The following is an 18,485-nucleotide window of genomic DNA, read 5'->3' on the forward strand; positions in this document are numbered from 1 at the left end:
ATCGCTATCTTTCATCTTTATATCTTGCCTTCCCCTACCAATGTAGGTTAATTTCCCTAAGATGTGCACTGTAACCAGTTGTTGAACGAAGGGAACAAATTTCATAAATATTCATTAAAAAAGAAAAAAGCCTTGAAATCTGTAAAGCACTGACATAGCAAAGAATGAATTGGGAATATTGAAGCAAATATATTTCCTGTTTCTATAGCTTGCAGGGCCCTAGGACCTTTTGCACCAAGAATTTCAAACAGCTGACTTAGTAATCTACCCCAAAGGGGGCTATCCTTTTTCTTCACTAAATTCTGTGTGCCATAATGAAATTAAAAGAAAACTTCCCCAGTGTCCTAAATGGGATCCATTTCCATTTATGAATGAAATAAAAATACAACACTCTGTAAGGAATTTCAAAGGTGCATTTTATATCTAAGTTCCTTAAATGATTGAAATGACTTCATAGGCTCAAGCTTTACTGATGTCATTAGTGTTTCTATTAAGATTGATAAAATGTACTGCTAAGTCAATTATTTCAACCTTTCTCATCTTACAGACAAAGAAACAGAAGGTCAGAGAATTTAAGTGACTCAACTCATGCCGCTAATAAAGCTGCAAAGTCAGGACCCACACTGCGTTCAGACGTCAAGTCAACAGAGCTACTCCTTTGAGTGATAAAATATGACCAGTAAGAAAGTAAGTTTATATGAGAGATTCTTATCTATAATTTTCTGGGGAAAAAAAGCCTGGTCAATTGGGAGCACTGTCATGGCATTTCTTTATAATGCCTCTCATACAGTCAGCCCTCTGCAGCCACAGGTTCCATATCCACTGATTCAACCAACCTCAGATCAAAAGTATTCAAGAAAAAGAAAATTCCATAAAGTTCCAAAAAGCAAAACTTGAATTTGCCACACACCCAACAATTATTTACATAGCATTTACACTGTATTTACAATGATTTACATAGTATTTAATTGTATTAGGTATTATAATTAATCTAGAGATGATTTAAAGTATACCGTAGGATGTGCATGGGTTACTATATGCAAATACTAAGCCATTTTATATGGGACTTGAGCATCTTCAGATTTTGGTATCCTGGGGGGGGGGCGGGGGAGGGCAGATTTGAAACCAATCCCCCATGGATACCAAGGGACAACTCTTACTTTGTGTTCCAAACATAACTCACCAGTACTGTCTTTATACTAGTATTTACGAAGTTGCTAATAATCTCACCCTTATATTAATTAGTCTTCTCTAATTTTTAAACAGAAGTGATTCAGAATGAAATAGATATCATTTGCAACAATCATTCACCCAATAGGAGAAGAAAAGTCACTTTCCAAAGCAGATGGGAGTTTCTACAATCCTTTCCTGTTTTCTAGAGTGAAATTTCCTCTTTGTGAGGAAACATATTTAAAAGATGCATTTATAAATAAAATCCTATAAATGTTCATGCTTTATTTCCCCTTGGATTAGATGATACAGCATTATAATACAGATGATTTCTAAAATAACTGTAAAGATATCAGAACAGAACACATATTATTAATCCATTTAAGAATAATAAACCAGTATATATCTCTTATCAGCTGGTCCCACAAATTTGTATATGGCTATTGTTCTTAAATTTGGTGTCATAATTGTACTAGTTTTTTTCTTAATTATAGAACACCACCTGTTGTAAGATAAAATAATTAACAGATTGGGGGTGGATATTGTGTTTATATAAACAGTTTATACACAGAAAATATTCAACTGGTTATTAATTAAAATTTCATGAAAATGTGATAAAATACTTCATAAATATGATGAAAATCTATTCATACCAAGACTAAGTAAATCTCTAAATGGATGAGCAAAAATAAACAGGAGCTTTAAATAAATTAACTGTACCCATAAAAAGAAGTAGGCGTAAAGAAGGAGAGGAAAAAGGGGGATAAAGAAAAGAAGATGGAAAAGGAGAAAAGGAGGAGGAAGGAACAAAATGAACATTTCTTTTCCATAACCATCCAGATCAGCTTACCAGTTCCCTTGAGCATTTCCTGGGAAATGAAGCAGATGTTTATTACATTCTCAAAATGGGATCTCATATGCAGGGTAAAAGGCATGGCAGTGTCTCAGGTATGAAGAGACCTTCACACAGGTATGAAGTGTTACCTGTGAACACTAGAGGAATCTTATACTTTTCCTAATCAAGTAGCAGTGACATCCACCTGTTTCATATACACAGACTGTACATGTTGATTATTAAAATTATTAAAATTATAAGACTCTGCATTTTCCAGTAAGAAGGGAATACACAAATGTACGAAGATAGCCTCATTATAATAAGTGCCATATTAAAGATATTAAATTTATAGGCACCATGGGAGCCCCTGGGAGGAGACAAACTAATTCTCCCTGAAGGCATTCAGAGAGAATTCCCTGAGAAGATGGCATCTGAGATGAGCCCTGAATGATCAGTAAATATTTCTAGAAAGAAGGCACTGCAGACAAAAGGAGAGGCACAAAATCAGAAAAATGCATGATTCCTTTGAAGACCCATGAAAAATTTGATGTACAGTATGGTGTATCCATATTTGCAATAAAAAAACTATTTCTCTCTAAAATGGAACTCAGATTGCTATTCCCACTCCTACTACTAATAATTGTTAAATAAGACTATTACAATTAAATAAGCATTTTCTATGTACTTTGTCTATAATAGCTCATTTAATCCTCTCAACAACCCTAAGAGGAAAGTACTACTAATACTATCCCCATTTTACAGAGGAAGATACTGAGGCCCAGAGAGGTTAACTAATTTGCTCAAAGCCACACAGTATGACTTCAGGATGACCTTAGAGCCATGCTCTAACCCATGTACTGAAACATCAACCCTAATTATAATGCACCAGGGCAGCCCTAACTATACAAGCGTCTCGTCAGGCCGGTCTCATTTAATATACTCTGTACAAAAGGCAGGGCGATCCCAGACCTCAGACTCACCTCCTGCCTCTAGTTAGAATCCTTTTCCACTCCTCTCCTCTTCCTTCTTTCGTCTCATTGTTTCAGACCGCAAAACTGCCATTTCACTCTCTGTGAATCCCTTATTCCCTCTTCATTTTCATGGTAATGTCACCAACAGGGCAGTAGGATTAAAAGAAGAGTACAGTCTGTGTGAGACAGACAGGGAAATCCCCAGAGCTGTTTGTCCCCAGCTCACCAAGCCTCTACTAGAGAAGGCAGATTTTCATGAAATACAGAAACAAGGATGCACAACGGATGAAAAAAAGTAGTGAAAAAAAATAGGGAAATATTGTTTTGGATGCAATTTCTCATTCATTACAATTCAGCAGATCAACAGCAGAAACTGAATATCTCCCAAATATTACATTTCAAAGTGTCATGGTTCTTCTTGCCCTTTACAAACTATGCTTTTTCAAGTCGATTTTTAAAATAAGAAAGGGCTATATGTTTACCAATTAAGCAGATAGTACCTTTATTAGAACAAGAACAGAAGTTAAAAGGGCAACAGCACAGACACCCAGATTAATTTACCTACATATAAGAGTTAAAGGAACCAAAACTGGACCAAAAACATATTAGCCAATAAAATTCAAATGGAGAGTTTAGCAGCACAGGTGGGTACTTTAAAATGATTTAAATGAACTGGCACGTACGTAGTAGTGACATTTTCCATTCTGCAGTCATGGCCATCACAATGTGTTATGATCTCATTAAATTCACAAGCTAACCCCAAATAAGCCAGGCTCAAGAGAAGCAGACGGTAAGCAAAGTAAACTAATGATACAAAAGGAATACAATATATTACATTCCTTTTGCCTTCTCAGCAAAAAGGAGAAAGAAAGGGAGACAGACAGACAAGACGCATTCTTATGTGCATACAGAATATCTGGCTTGGGGTGCTGGCTCAAGAGAAGTCCACACTTAAACAACACATATGGTGAGATATTCCAGGGTTGAAGACCTTTTTTGTTTGTTTGTTTGTTTTAAGGCACAAACTGCCCTTTCTGGGTCGTCTAGGCTTTAATCACCCACATGGTTTTAAAACGCTTATTACTAACTCAATTGTAATATAAACATTAATTCACAAAAATCACACGCTCAGAATTGGGAGAGATATTAAGAGGTCACTTAAATTCTCTTCTTTCCTATGGAGTCAGTCTAACTTTGTCTTCTCCTGATTATGTGCTACAAGTCATAGAGGTAGGATACTTTACGTTTTTGGTACACTGACAAACTCAACCAAATTCCAGGGCAACTTCACACAGATTAAAGGAACTCTCCAGAAATAAATCATGTAGAACAACAAATGTATTCACCATCGTGTACTTCTTGAAAAATTTCACAAGGCACATTAACACCTTCTTCCATGCAGACACCAAAAGGTTTTAAGAGTAAACTAGACTTCTTTCATATTCGGGTTTAAGAGGTTGTAAAGCTGTATTCTGCTTCATTAGCTAATTATTCTACTTCATCCCATAATGGGTTGCATTCCTAGACTGGCCAAATTGATAGGTAGAGTTCTCAAATGATAACAGCATCATTTAAATTGGAAAGCACTGCTTAAGTGCCAAATATCCCTAACGGCTTAAAAAGCAGTTGTGCTTGACTAATGAATATGAAATTGTGGTCATACTTCTACTTACTGATTGAAAAAATTAATAATAACTTAAAAGCCAACTAGTCTACGGGCACAATAATAAAACACGTATTGACCAATTTGATATGAATTTGCTGTGCTCATTTAGTCACATAGATAGCAAATTCAGAATATGCTACTAAAACTTTGAGGGGTCATTTATGATTTTAAACTTACTATGACCACAAAGCAATTATATCTAATATAATGGGCTATTTGCTAGGTGTCACAATGAAATGGTTCCGTTTTGAAAGACTAAATAGTTTAATTTCATCAAGAATTGCACGTGGTCAATTTAATTCTCCTCTTACAAATAGTTCTTCTTGAAAAAATACAAATTCTGATGGAACATGAAACTTATTAAACATTACATCCAAATATGTCATATTACATCTTTGAGTATAAATAAAACATATTTGGTGCATCCTGACTTTTTTTGGCTGTTATTATTGTGTTTGGTGACACAGCATCATGCATAGCTCTAACTAATAAAGCATGTAACCATAAAGTATCTTAATCTCCAAAAATTAATGATGACAAAGAAAAAGAAGTGAGCAAATGTTTTCATAGTGCCAGGTACATAGTAAGCACAAATAAATATTTGTCAAACAAATGAATGAATAGCTGGACAGATAAATAAAATTGGAATGGACTTCATTTTTTAAAATTTCATGGTTAACTACTGAGTACTAAAATTATTTGAAGCAAATACATTTTGAAAATCAACTCTAACATTTTTTAGTCTGTAACTAAAATGAAGTTATCAACTTCCTATTTTGTACTTACCCAATTTATACTGAGGTATAAATTCAAATTTCAAATAGAAGATTGGCTGTGGCAGAGTATTCATATAAATTGAAGAAATATTTATTAAGGAACATCATATTCAAGAAGACAATGTGCCCAGCAGTATCAAGAATTAAAAAATAAGTATAATTTAAAAATTGAAAAAATATTCAACCAAATATATTTTCAAATTTTGAAGTAGTGTGACATTATAGAGGAGGGGGGAGGAGCTCAAATTTATGCCCCAACACTTCTTTTCCAACATATGACAGTGACATTAAAATTATTATCCTAATTATAACTTTCAAATAGTGACAGATGACTTCTCTGAATGGTCACTATACCTTTTAATTTAGTTTGCAAAAAAATCCATCTTCTGAATTACAATGTAAGTGCATTAACACTCACATGTATTCTCTTTTTTAAACACCAAGGTGCAACTTAATCAAAGCAAGCTTTTAGAGAACCAACACAATACAAAGTAAGGGACTTCCCAAAGGTCTGCTAAATCTGGGGATAGATTTTGATGATCTGGAGGAATGACTAGACAGCATATTTCAGGTAATCCTTCCTAAATTCTCAGGCAAGTGCTGAATGATACTGAGTGGGTGGGTGGCAATAAATTTGAGATTATGCTCCCTGCAGGTATACTTCCCAGTAGAACAGTAACTCTATCTATGTAGCTTATTAAATGCAAAGTGATTATGCTTCAACAATCTGGCCATGTAGAGCAGGGCTGATGGACATTTATAAGGAGACAAATAAAAAGAACACATTTCTAAAGAGAAGTCCAACTCAACTCTCCTAAGATGACCTGAAGAAATGCAGGGGGCTAAGATCACACTAATGCAAACCCAAGGGCAATCAAACTCCTACAGTTCATCCCCAGAGAATGGTCACAGTGACTTTAAACTGGAGTATGTTCAAAGCAAATATAACTCAACACTCACAGCCTTAGCCTTCATAAACGTAACTTCAGCAGGTCTAGCTTTAAAACATGTGCTCTCCTGATGCTGTTAGAAGGAATTAGTTGCCAAATACAAGCCTGGGTACCAAATTGATGCAACTTGCTTTTTCAGACTTCCAATCATACTATTTTAAATTCAGGGAATATCAAATGAGAACACAATGATGGTTTTAGAATAATGACCTGATGGAAAGGATTAGATAGCTGAATCAGTAGGTGATTTAAAATATTCTTAGTTCCTGTTACTAAACACGTTATCTGCATTCTAGAGAATGCTTCTCTTTCTATTCACCAGAGTAAGGATGTAGTGAATCTAACTCATCCAAAACTGGTATTAAATCATTAAGAACTTAAAATGTGTGGACAGACGGAAGACAAGAACACGCTCCTAGTATCAATGAAAACTGCCCTCTGATTTCTCAAGAGATCATTGCTATTGACCCTGAATGTAACCAACGGCATAACAATATTATGACACTAGTTTTGCTTGAAAATCAATAATGCAGGGTCTGAACTGAATCATGGTGCTTATTCAATAGTGGATTTCTGCTCACAGAGTCAAAGGCAAAGGAATAGTCAATAAAAGTCACAAACAGTCCTCTCATACTCCTGACAGATTTCTTCACCACGTGGTAGAGTGTCATGGCAGGTTGGCTGTGTTACAGCCCACCTGTGCCTGGAGCACAACCTGGCACAAGAAATGAAGGCTCGCAATTCACAAGAGCAGAACTGGCACAGATTTCAGAGAGAACATCCAATGAACCAGTGGGTATATGACTTGGGGAGACGAAAGAATTCTTTTCAAACACTGGAAAAACATTCTAGGTCTTTTTAGAAAATACTAAGTAACTGTAGTAATATAGATGAAAAGCAGTGTTTAAAGTCTATCAAAGATGTTCACTTTGGTCAATTTTATGATTTGTGAAATTCACCTCAATTTTTCAAATCCAAAAATAAAAAGGCTATCAAAGAAAAATCTGTTAGAGAAAATGCAAAGTTCCAAAGCAACCACTGATCCATGACTGAATAAAAACAAATATAACTGATTCACAATTGTGATCAGTATCACAAGGCTTGCTCCTGCAAATTATTATGGCTTGTGGCTTAATCCAAAGAGATTTGCTAACAGCTATTTCCTCTCATCTGTGTGAGTCCTTTTTATTATTTGAAGATAACTAATAAATTCTCTTCAAATTCCAACCACAAGCCTCGCTTTATTAAGTAGTTCTTAAGTAATAAGGCTAATTATAGTTAACTGTGAGAATTATTTAAGTGATAGTTCAGAGTCGGTAATTTCTTAAATGGTTCAAGATTTCACCTTGATATGCTGTATGGTCCACTATTTATCTAGTTCAGAATAATTGAATGAAACACAGGATTAAATGGTGTATATCCTTAGGGCCAAATGCTGCTACTAATGAGGAGTTACCACATGGAGATCCATGAAAACTGTTTCAGGGTAGGGGAACAGTGGTGCAAAGGTCTTGTGGTAGGAATGAGTTTGGTGTGCAAGAAAAGAGGTCAGTGTGGCTCAAATGTATTGGGTTGGCCAAGGGGACAGGAGTGATTTTTTTTAAAAAAATAATAAGGCCAGAAAGGCAAATAGAAGCCTGATCATGCAGGACCTCGTAGGGCAGGTTAAAGGGTTTGAATTTTACTCTAAGTGTGATGGGAAGCCTTTAGTGTTTTAAGCAGAGACCTGACCTGACTTGATTTATATTGCTAAAAGATCACTGGGGCTGCTTATGTCACTGCAGGAGAGTATGACAGAAGCAGAAAGAACACTTAGATGGCCACTACATTTGTCCAGTTAAAATGGCGTGGCTTTGACTGATTAACTGCGAAGATGGAGAGAAATGGTCTGATTGAGAATATGCTTTGGAGACAGACAAATGTGCTCCCTGATGTGGACCAGAGAGGGATGGAGCATGAGATAGGTGAATAATGAGCAATTAAGCATTATTTACAGGGTTTTATTCTGAGCTAAAAAATTCAGAAACTAATCAGGATGAAGATAACAAGGTGGGAAAGGGTACCACATGAGTACAGAGAAACTCCTAGGCCAGGTGTCTGAAGGGGGAAGCAATCGGATGGGCTTTCCAGAAGTAATATCTGATTCAACACCAGAAGGAATTTGATCGGAGACTCCTAAAGAGAATACTCTACATAGTCAGAAAGAATAATACTTACGAAGGCTCAGAATTAAAAGATTAGGTCCATACATTTCAGAAACTGAATAACGACAAATAATAAAGGAAAGGACTTTTGGAAGTGAGCCACTGAGAAGGGTGCAATTTTATATGATATACACACTGATTCTTCCCTGAAACTATAGATATACCAGTTTGGGACATTGTGTCAATAAAAGTATTTCTGAACAATCATAAGTTTTTCATACACTAAAACACTATGATCGATTTGTAACAATAGTTTAAACAATTTAGTACATTTTTTCTGATCTTCAATTCTCTATCAATATTTTAACACCCTGTAAATGAACACCAGGAAAGAGGCGCCTCCTATGTATACTACCCAAGGTGAAGCTTCTGATAAAGGAAATGAAGTGCTCTAATTTGGAACGCCTTTGGAATACTTAGGGTTTCTTAGAGACTCATACATTGAAAGATAGAAGTTATTTTTGTTTAATATCAGAATTGCTTCTAAACTCTTGTAATTATCATGTAAATTCTTCACTGGGAAGGAAACAATTTAGCAAAAGGTTATATTTCTAACCTTATACAGTATCCATAGCTCAAAGTATGAAAGGAATTTATCCTTCCTCGCATTTCACACCACTGTGCACAACATTCAACCACTTCTTTTACAAGTTAAATGTAACTAACTAACTAACCTGCTGCTGGTAACGGAAGCACCACAGGTCAAAGGAAGCTGACAACCAGGCTCTTTTTACTCAGTCATTTGTTCATTCTGCTTGCAGAATATGCAACTGACACAGAATTCATATTATATATCTGAGAAAATAATATAAGGTTTCTTACGTAATTTGTATTTTTTCACTCATTTTTCTCCTTCAGCTGCTCTTCCTAGAATCTGCTGAATCTTTCCTCCGTGCTTTACTGTTTTTGTTTTAAGGTAACATTTGAACTTATGTTCTTGTTTACCACCAAGAATCTCACTCGACACATTTGAAAACAGCATGTTTTGGAAGCAGGCAGAAAGTATTAAACACCATCATTGTACTGCATAATCTATTACATATATTCTATTCCATTTAAAAATTAATGATGGAAAAACCAGATTGCCGAGAGCACTTCTAGTGCTAAGAAGTTATTGAAAATTCGGAAAAAAAGAAAAAGGCTATGGTTCCTAATAAGAGAATCCATCCATTCCTTCCTACAGTAACGAGGTGAGGGAAAGGCAGGAGAAGCTAGTAACAGTCTGACAGATGCTTTTAATAGCAGTGGTCAGAATAAAGAAAACAGTATTTTTAAAAAATATATATGTATGTATATACATACATTTTAATATGTCTGTATGTATATATATTTTATATTTTACAAAATATAATTAAATCTTAGCACAATTTTTTTAAAGTTCCTTTCTCAGTTTTCTGCCTCTTATGCTCCATCAAGGACCCCAAAGCTCATAAGTAACCCACAAACTCAAACGCACTATCATATCAACATATACAACATTTAGGTGAAAAAACATAGCTATGGACTTAATTGTGGAAAATATTATGTTATCCTCATTTATTCTTTAAACCTTTCAAAAGTGTCACTAATGGTGGTGTTACTCTGTTATTTTTTTTTTAGCTTAAATTTACTCTCTATGCTTTCCATAGAGACCTTTCAATCCATTTACTGCCCACTAGGGAAAAGGATAGTATATAAAGCAGAAGGAAGTCAATCTTGGTACTATTTTGACTACGAAAATGTCATTTCTAAACATTCAAGACTGCCCTCACAACTTTAAAGGAGCTCTCATCTTATGAATTTTTTTTGTAAAGTTCCAATGATACTTTGATGAAAATTCTCTTCAAACCTACATCCTTTATTCAGTATTCATAATACGTGGGAAACTGAGGTGGCTGTAGCCCATATGGAGGGCAAAGATAGTTCCCAAAGCAGTTGTTGCTCTTTTTGCAAACATAGCTGAGGTTAACCAGAATGAACTAATGGTGAACAATGCAAGAATGAAAGATCTGTCCTCCCAGGACTCATGAATGGAGCTCCCCTGCCCATCACAGCCCTAACTCCCCCACTAGAATGTGAGGACCAGAAGGGCAGGTTGAATTGTCCATTGCCGTATCCCCAGCCACAAAACGTTGCCTGCCCATAGCAGGTACCTGATCGATGGTTTGTGAATGAGTCTGGGAATGGATGAATAAATAATTGAAAGAAAAAATGCATCTGCCACCCTCATGCGGATCAACCCAGAGACACCTTAATAGATTAGGGCTGTTTACTAGTATTAACTTTTCAAAACCATTTTTATTTTCTTTTCCTACAAATAATCCAGCCTAATTGCCCTGCAGTGTTGTTATGAAACACAAAAGAGAGTCATGTCAAGGGCCACCCTAGCAACACCATTCTCAAATTCTTCTCTCCCTCACAAAATGTGTATATGTCTGTCTGTCTACCGACCTGTCTTTCCTAGAGGGCGAGGAAACCCAAATTTTGACCTTTAGAAACACAGTAATATTCCTCTCCTTGGATGTGGGGAGGGAAGAGAAAAGGATGAGGCTCCACTGAAAAGGCAGCATTGTCTTCATTTCCCCTCAATAAAGCCAAAATAGAAAAAGTTAAATATCTTCTCAAAACTTCTGTGTTACAGTATGTTCTATGGTCATTTCAATTTCAGATGAAATGACCAACAATGAATGAGTTTCTACTATCCCATAATTCTGCACTCCACTTTTTTTTTTAAAGAGTGCAGGAATTTACTCAAATCTTTGCTGACCTGAATCTCATTGGGATTGAATACGATGTGGAATTCCAGCAGACCTCTGCTATCTTTGACTGTTGTCTTCCGCATGCAATGTAATTGCCCTTTTCAGCTTCATGTCCTTCGGAACTGAAATAGCTTGGATATTTGGGCTTATTAGTTACAAAAGAAAAAGAGATCCTTAAGCAAAAAAAATAATGAGTTCAATTACAAGATGGCTTGGATTCTGACAAAGAAAATATTTGAGAGTAAAACTGATTAAACACCAGGACAGGATGTCAAACAGAGCTGCAGAATCATTCTCCCTGAACATTGTTTTAAAAAAAACAAAATAAAACTTTAAAAGTTACTGTCTTCCTTCTTTGTGAGACCCTGACCTTGTAGGATGTCTCCTAAAGCTAGAGTCTATAACAACATTATTGAGTATCATGATGGATAACAATTAAACATCACAAATCCTTCTCTGTAGGCAAAATCTGGTTACTTTCACTGTCGTGGACTTTCAGTATTAAAAAACTGGTACACATTTGTGACAAAAGAGATTGTTCCCAGGAAAACTGCTCTCAAAGTAAAATTAATTAAATTGGTACCGTAATAAGAAGAAAGTGAGTTCCTGTCCTTGGGTCTGGTGGAAGTGAGGGTAGCTTAATCAAGTTTACTAATATGTCTAAGAAAACAAAATGTCTCAGGAAAAAAATGGTGGACAACATAGAAAACCACAGAGCAGAAGAACAAAATCTGGTAATGTAACAAATCCTTAACAAGGTTCTCCAGAAAAAATAGAAATATATATATATATATACACACATTGAGAGAGAGAGATGATTGAGAGGCTTAGCAAGTCAAAAATCCACAGGGTAGGGCTTCCCTGGTGGCGCAGTGGTTGGGAGTCCGCCTGCCAATGCGGGGGACGCGGGGTCGTGCCCAGGTCTGGGAGGATCCCACATGCCGCGGAGCGGCTGGACCCGTGAGCCATGGCCGCTGGGCTTGCGCGTCTGGAGCCTGTGCTCCGCAATGGGGGAGGCCGCAACAGTGAGAGACCCGCGTACTGCAAAATTAAATAAATAAATAAATAAATAAATAAATCCACAGGGTAAGCCATCAGGCTGGAACCCAGGGAAGTGTTGCTGTTCAAGTCTGAAGGCAGTCTGCTGGCCTTCGACTGATTAAATGAGGCCCACCCACATTATGGAAGGTAATCTGCTTTACTAAAAGTCTACTGTTAAATGGTACTCTCATTTTAAAAAGAATACTTCATAGAAACATATAGAATAATGTTTGACCAAATATCTGGGTACTATGGCCTAGCCAAGTTGCCACATAAAATTAACCATCACAACTTGTGAGAGAAGAGAAAAATGAACTGTGGGGAAAACAAGAAGCCACTGCAAATGTGTTTTGTGCTACAAATCATCCTTGTTTGTCAGGGACTGACAGGTATATCGGTCAAACGGACTTCAGTGCTAAAACTGGGAAAGTCCAAAGCAAGACCAGACAAGGTCATCCTACAGGGAAAGATATTTCATCAGCCTTTATCCTCATCTAAATCTTACCAATAATTCTTCCAGGCTCTGACCTTCTACGTTACATTTATATAGGTTCATGGGTGCACCAGTCCTTGGAAAAGACATCTTCCAATATAAATGAATAAATTCATTGTGGTTTATACAGCTGCTTCTTGTGAATTTTGATACTGAGTATCCATCTCTAAGTGTATGGATAAAATCCAGGAGCCAATCCAGCCATGAAAATGTTATCAGAATCACAAACAGCCAAAAAGCCTGTTATAAGTCAGACAACCAGCCTTTACCTAGAAGCCCTTTCTGCAACCTTCAACAAACATGAATGGCAGTGAAACTTTGGAATGACTGAAACAGTATTTCCTAAACTGGTTTCCATGATAAGAACTGGCTCAAGGGGGGAAAAAATGTTTGAAAAACACTGAGATGAACAAAATAAAATATGTTCTTTACTACAGGACTTTTCATTGCCTTGAATATATAATGTGCATTGCGTGGCACCAAAGGAAGACATAATTTGCAGAATTTTCCAAACTAATTGGACCACAGAAAGCACGTTCACGGTAGACATTTTAATATCTTCCAGAACAGGGTTTAACAGATAGCCAGTTTGTTAAACACAGGCCTAACAAGATATATCAATACATGGGAAACACTTCAGTACATCAAAATATTTCCAGAAACATAACTTCTGGGTCTTCTTCTGCTTATTAATGCTCATAAGCAATTACGTAGACTCCAAATTTGTTTTGTATCTTAGTATATGATTCAAATGTTGATTCACTGATGAGTTTCACCTTTAAAGAGAGCATAGATTACTTTTCTTTTTTCACTTTGCCATACTCCCAAACCAGCAAACAAGTATTCAGCAAACACCGTACAAGGAGATCAAGGACACCACGTGGTGCAGCAGAAGCCCCTCACTTTCTGCCTCCTTAAGGGGCTCACCTGAGGCTTGGTGGGCAACACATCCCTCTACCAGTCAAAATTCACAGGTCGGGAGTCAATGGGATAACTGTCAAATTAATCTGATTGACTTAATAAGCTCCACTAAATTTTTAAACTTTATATTGACACTTAAACCTCAAATAGGAACTGAAGGATGAAGTATCAAGGTAAGAGAATAAGATTTGGGGGAAACTGTGTGTTGCAGGTTTGTGGCGGGGATTTCTAACTGGGAGGGCATCTAAATCGAGTAGGATCAAACACACAAAGGTCCAATTCAAGGATGCTGGATAACGTATGCTTATGACAACTTGGATCGATGCTAGTTTGACTCACTGGATATACAAGCTTTAGCACCAGATCAATTTGGAGAGAAGGTCTGAAGACTACTTTAAATATAATACAAGGTATTCATACAAACTCAAAAACACATATTTACTGAAATGAGAAAATAGAAAACTAGTAAAAATATTGAAAATGTCACTACATTGCATGGCACTTAAACTGAGCATTAGGTAATTTTAAATGATTGCTTTCTCCTCCAATGCTGCCAATATTGCCAGCAACAGATGTTGTTACTGCAAATGCTAATTATCACATGCCCTAGCCACCATCTAGCTCTTGCGCGCGCGCTCTCTCTCTCTTTTGGTTTGTATTAGCAACTACATCTGTGCATGTATAAACTGCATATGATTTGAAATTGTGTTTTGTGTAGGATGATGTCACCATACCAAAATAACAAAGAGATCACTTATTTTATTCCCCAATGTTAAACACTGTTTTATAAATAGTACTGAATAAAATGAAGTTCATCTATGATCTCTGACCATTGTCACATTTCAGGTTGATGGGGTACAATCAGAATTTATTTCCACTAGGTTCTAATAAACAAATACCCTCAAAATAAAATGTTAAGACATGGAGAAAAGTCACAGAATATATTCCATGTTAACTTTCCAAGAAAGAGTCACTGCAGTGTGAACTTAAATACTATTAAAACAGGTATACAACTTGAAAATTATTCTTTTTAGCAACTCACAAAGGTAAACATTTACGAAGAAAAGGGAGATCCAAAAGGAGAACTGAAAGCTGTCTGAAATCCTCAAAATAATTTCTTCTGATTAATTTCTAAATATCCTAGATATCAGAAAACTTACTTTACCTCCATTTATACTAATGAAATCTGAAAATAAAAATTTATTACTTCATACCTAGTATTAAGTTCAGTTGTTAGATATAAAAGATGAAGGTTAAAAAAATGGTGCACACACTAAAGTTAAAGAATTCGGAGATTAGTTGCAAGAAACATGGGCCTGTAGCCTTTTAAAGTAGACGTGACACAATAAATAGAATATTCATTTCTAAGTAACTTTCTACAAGTAATTGACAGGTCATCTCTTGCCGAAGTTATGCTAAGGCAAAAGTTACTCAGTCATAATGAAAGAAGAGTGGGAACAGATCTGGAACTGAAGTTTAACAATGAAATTGCAGGGGAAGTTCTATTATTAATGCCCTGCCTAGCAACTGATATTCTATCCTAATTCATTTCATCAAATGCTTTTGAACATCTGTTATGTGTCAATGCTGGATATCAAGGCTGTGATTTTCATTATATAGCAAACCTTTGACAGATGCGATACAGAATTTTGACACATAGAAAAATCTATTTTTGTTACAAATTTTGTACCTTGCTGTTTTGAATATAACTGTCAGAAATAAGTGATGAATTGAGTAGGTCCTGTGAGGTGGTACAAAGGCAATACAATCAAGTCTAAGACCCAAGAGGTAATATCAAGCTAGTGCCAAAGAGAGATCTTGTGTTCACTGGGAACCTGGAAAAACTTTTTCAGGGCAGTAGAATTTTACTCAATAGCAACAGAGCTGTAGGGGAGCCAAGGATAGACAATGATGAGTGTATCCTTCCATAAACACTACAAGAGACTAGGCTCAGATCAAATATTGGCAGACTTTTTTTTTTTGCTGCACTGCACGGCTTGTGGGATCTTAGTTTCCTGACCAGCGACTGAACCTGGGCCCTCAGCAGTGAAAGCACGGAGTCCTAACCACTGGATCTCCAGGGAATTCCCCAGTTTTCATTTTTTAAAGCCTTCAAACATCCTACCAAACTGCAATATTTAGAATCAAGCAACAATTACAAAATGTCCTATCCCTTATACTAAGGAGAGAGATGATGGAAGAAGGACGGGTCCTTACAAAGAACCTATCTTTAGTGGAATAATAAGAAGTCACTTGTAATACAGTATGATCTCACTTATCTGTGGAATCTAAAAATACTGAGCTCTTAGAAAGTACAGTGTTGGTTGCCAGGGGCTAAGGAGTACGGGTATGGGGAGATGTTGGTCAGAGGGTATAAGCTTTCAGTTACAAGAGGAATAAATTCCAGGATCTACGGTACAGCACAGTGACTAAAGTTAACAATACCTTATTAATGTCATATGTCAATCATACCTGCACATCAGCCTATAATTTTATGAAGTGTTAAAATAACATTCAATTTTTAATTATTTAAACTCTTACAGGTCATTGATTTCTTAAGACTAGATCATTCATAATTAGGTAGAAGTTACACCTACTTCCCAGTCTTCTTTTTCTCTCATAATCCCGTTTGGCCTTTCTGAAGACCATTAGGGGAGGTACAGCTACAACATTTTTGGGAGACCTGCTACATTTGTGTGTTATGTAGATCCTTGCCATGCAGAGTCTGTCTCATGGACAACTCTCAGAGATATGAATTACCACAACTACCACATAGATGTGGAAACAGAGTTCATACAGCTTGAAAGTGACAAAACAGTATGATCAAAAATCAAAGGCTCTGGAATTATATGGAAACAGACCTAGAGATAAAGATGCAGGGGTAGACATAATTCATATTCTGGAAGGTCTTACATTTCAACTATATCTAAAATCATTTAATTCAAACATTTTATTTATTTAAATCTTAGGAGAATATGAATATTGATACACTACTCCTGTGTCAGGAGTGGACTAGACCTTTTAGAATTAATTATAAATATATGTGGGGCTTCCCTGGTGGCACAGTGGTTGAGAGTCCGCCTGCCGATGCATGGGACACGGGTTCGTGCCCTGGTCCGGGAAGATCCCACATGCCGCGGAGCAGCTGGGCCCACGAGCCATGGCCGCTGGGCCTGCGCGTCCGGAGCCTGTGCTCCACAACAGGAGAGGCCACAGCGGTGAGAGGCCCATGTACCGCAAAAAAACATATATATATAAATATATGAATTCCCAAGAAAATATTAATTGTTTAAATAATGCTACCACTATGCTCACAACTTCTACTTTTATTTTGAGGACTAATAGATATATCTGTGAATCCACATCTTTTAGAAATCACTGGAATATCTGATTTTTTTCATAAGATGTCAGAACCTTTTACTGTAGGAACTGAGATTTGCTATTTTGCTCTCAAATACTTAGGAAACTATTTACTTTATAACTTCAATGACGGAACTGCTTCCTAAGAAATTTGAATTCTGTAACATCAAATAGATGTTGACCAAGTGTGGAAATATCAAACAGTTGTAAAACAGCTCAAAGGAAATTGAAATTTTGTCATAGACAAAGGGCCAGTAAATATAAGGAAAAATTGTTACAAGTAATCAGTGATTGCAGTGTAAAACTATTTATCAAATTGGCAAATATTTTAAAATTATAAGTGTTGGCTAACAACAGTATGATGAAACCAATATTCTCATACACTATAGGAGTATATTTGGGGACAGCCACCTGACAGCCACAGTGTACAGCTTTTGATCCAGCAGAGCCACTTATATGAACTCATCCTAACGAAAAAATCACAATCCATTACAGTCAAAGGTTTATACAGAAAAAATCCATTGCAGCATTGTAAGGTCAACATTAGAAAAAAGTCATTTGTCCAGTTCACATAGTACAATGGAATATCTAACACTACCATTAAAAAAAAAATCATGATTTTTCAATATAAAGAAATATAAAAATGCTTATAAAATACTATTATGAAAGGAAAAATCAATATTCAAAAAGGCAAAAGGCATGATATAAATATGATTCCAAATTTGTATAAATATGCTTTATACAAATACATTTATACAAAGAAAAGAAAAGTAAGATGAAATAGAGGAAGATGTTAATAACATTCCCTCCTGAGCAGCTGAATTAACTGGTAAGTTTTATTCTTTTCCTCCTTTCTTTCTGCATTTTACAAGAAGAGCACTTTCTTTTTAATATATCCAGGAGTAAAAATATAAATGCTATCTTTAAAACTAATGAAATTTTCTTCAATTTGCCAAACAAAATTAAAGGTGGTTTGCTATACGTGCACATGCATGTTTAAAAGCTGACTATCATTACTGTCTTTGACAACAGTATAATTCACAGCTTTTTCTAAAATGCAATTTTTATATCAACTTCAAGATGAAAAACCAAGGCTCAGCAAGGTAAGTGACATACCCATTTCATTCAATACAGCTTTTATGTACAGAAAGATAACTCCCTCACTCCCCCTCCAGCGTTCCCTCCACTATCCTTCACTGTTTCAGAAGTAAAGTCTTCGCTCAGTGCCGGGAGGGTGATTGGTCCCAGGACCATCAGAGATAGCAAAATCCATGGATGCTCAAGTCCGTTATATTAAATAGCATAGTATTTGCATATAACCTATGCACATTCTCCCATCGTCCCGCATACTTCAAATCAT

The 18,485-nt window shown here is 36.2% G+C and overlaps 1 protein-coding gene across 3 annotated transcripts in view; it reads right to left on the reverse strand.

The window, feature by feature from the left end:
- The window catches only part of UTRN (utrophin), a 561,071-nt gene that overhangs the window by 205,647 nt on the left and 336,939 nt on the right, over positions 1-18,485 (reverse strand). The gene's annotated exons all lie outside the window — the stretch shown is intronic.

Source organism: Phocoena sinus, chromosome 12 (assembly GCF_008692025.1).
Source record: "Phocoena sinus isolate mPhoSin1 chromosome 12, mPhoSin1.pri, whole genome shotgun sequence".
Lineage (NCBI taxonomy): Eukaryota > Metazoa > Chordata > Mammalia > Artiodactyla > Phocoenidae > Phocoena > Phocoena sinus.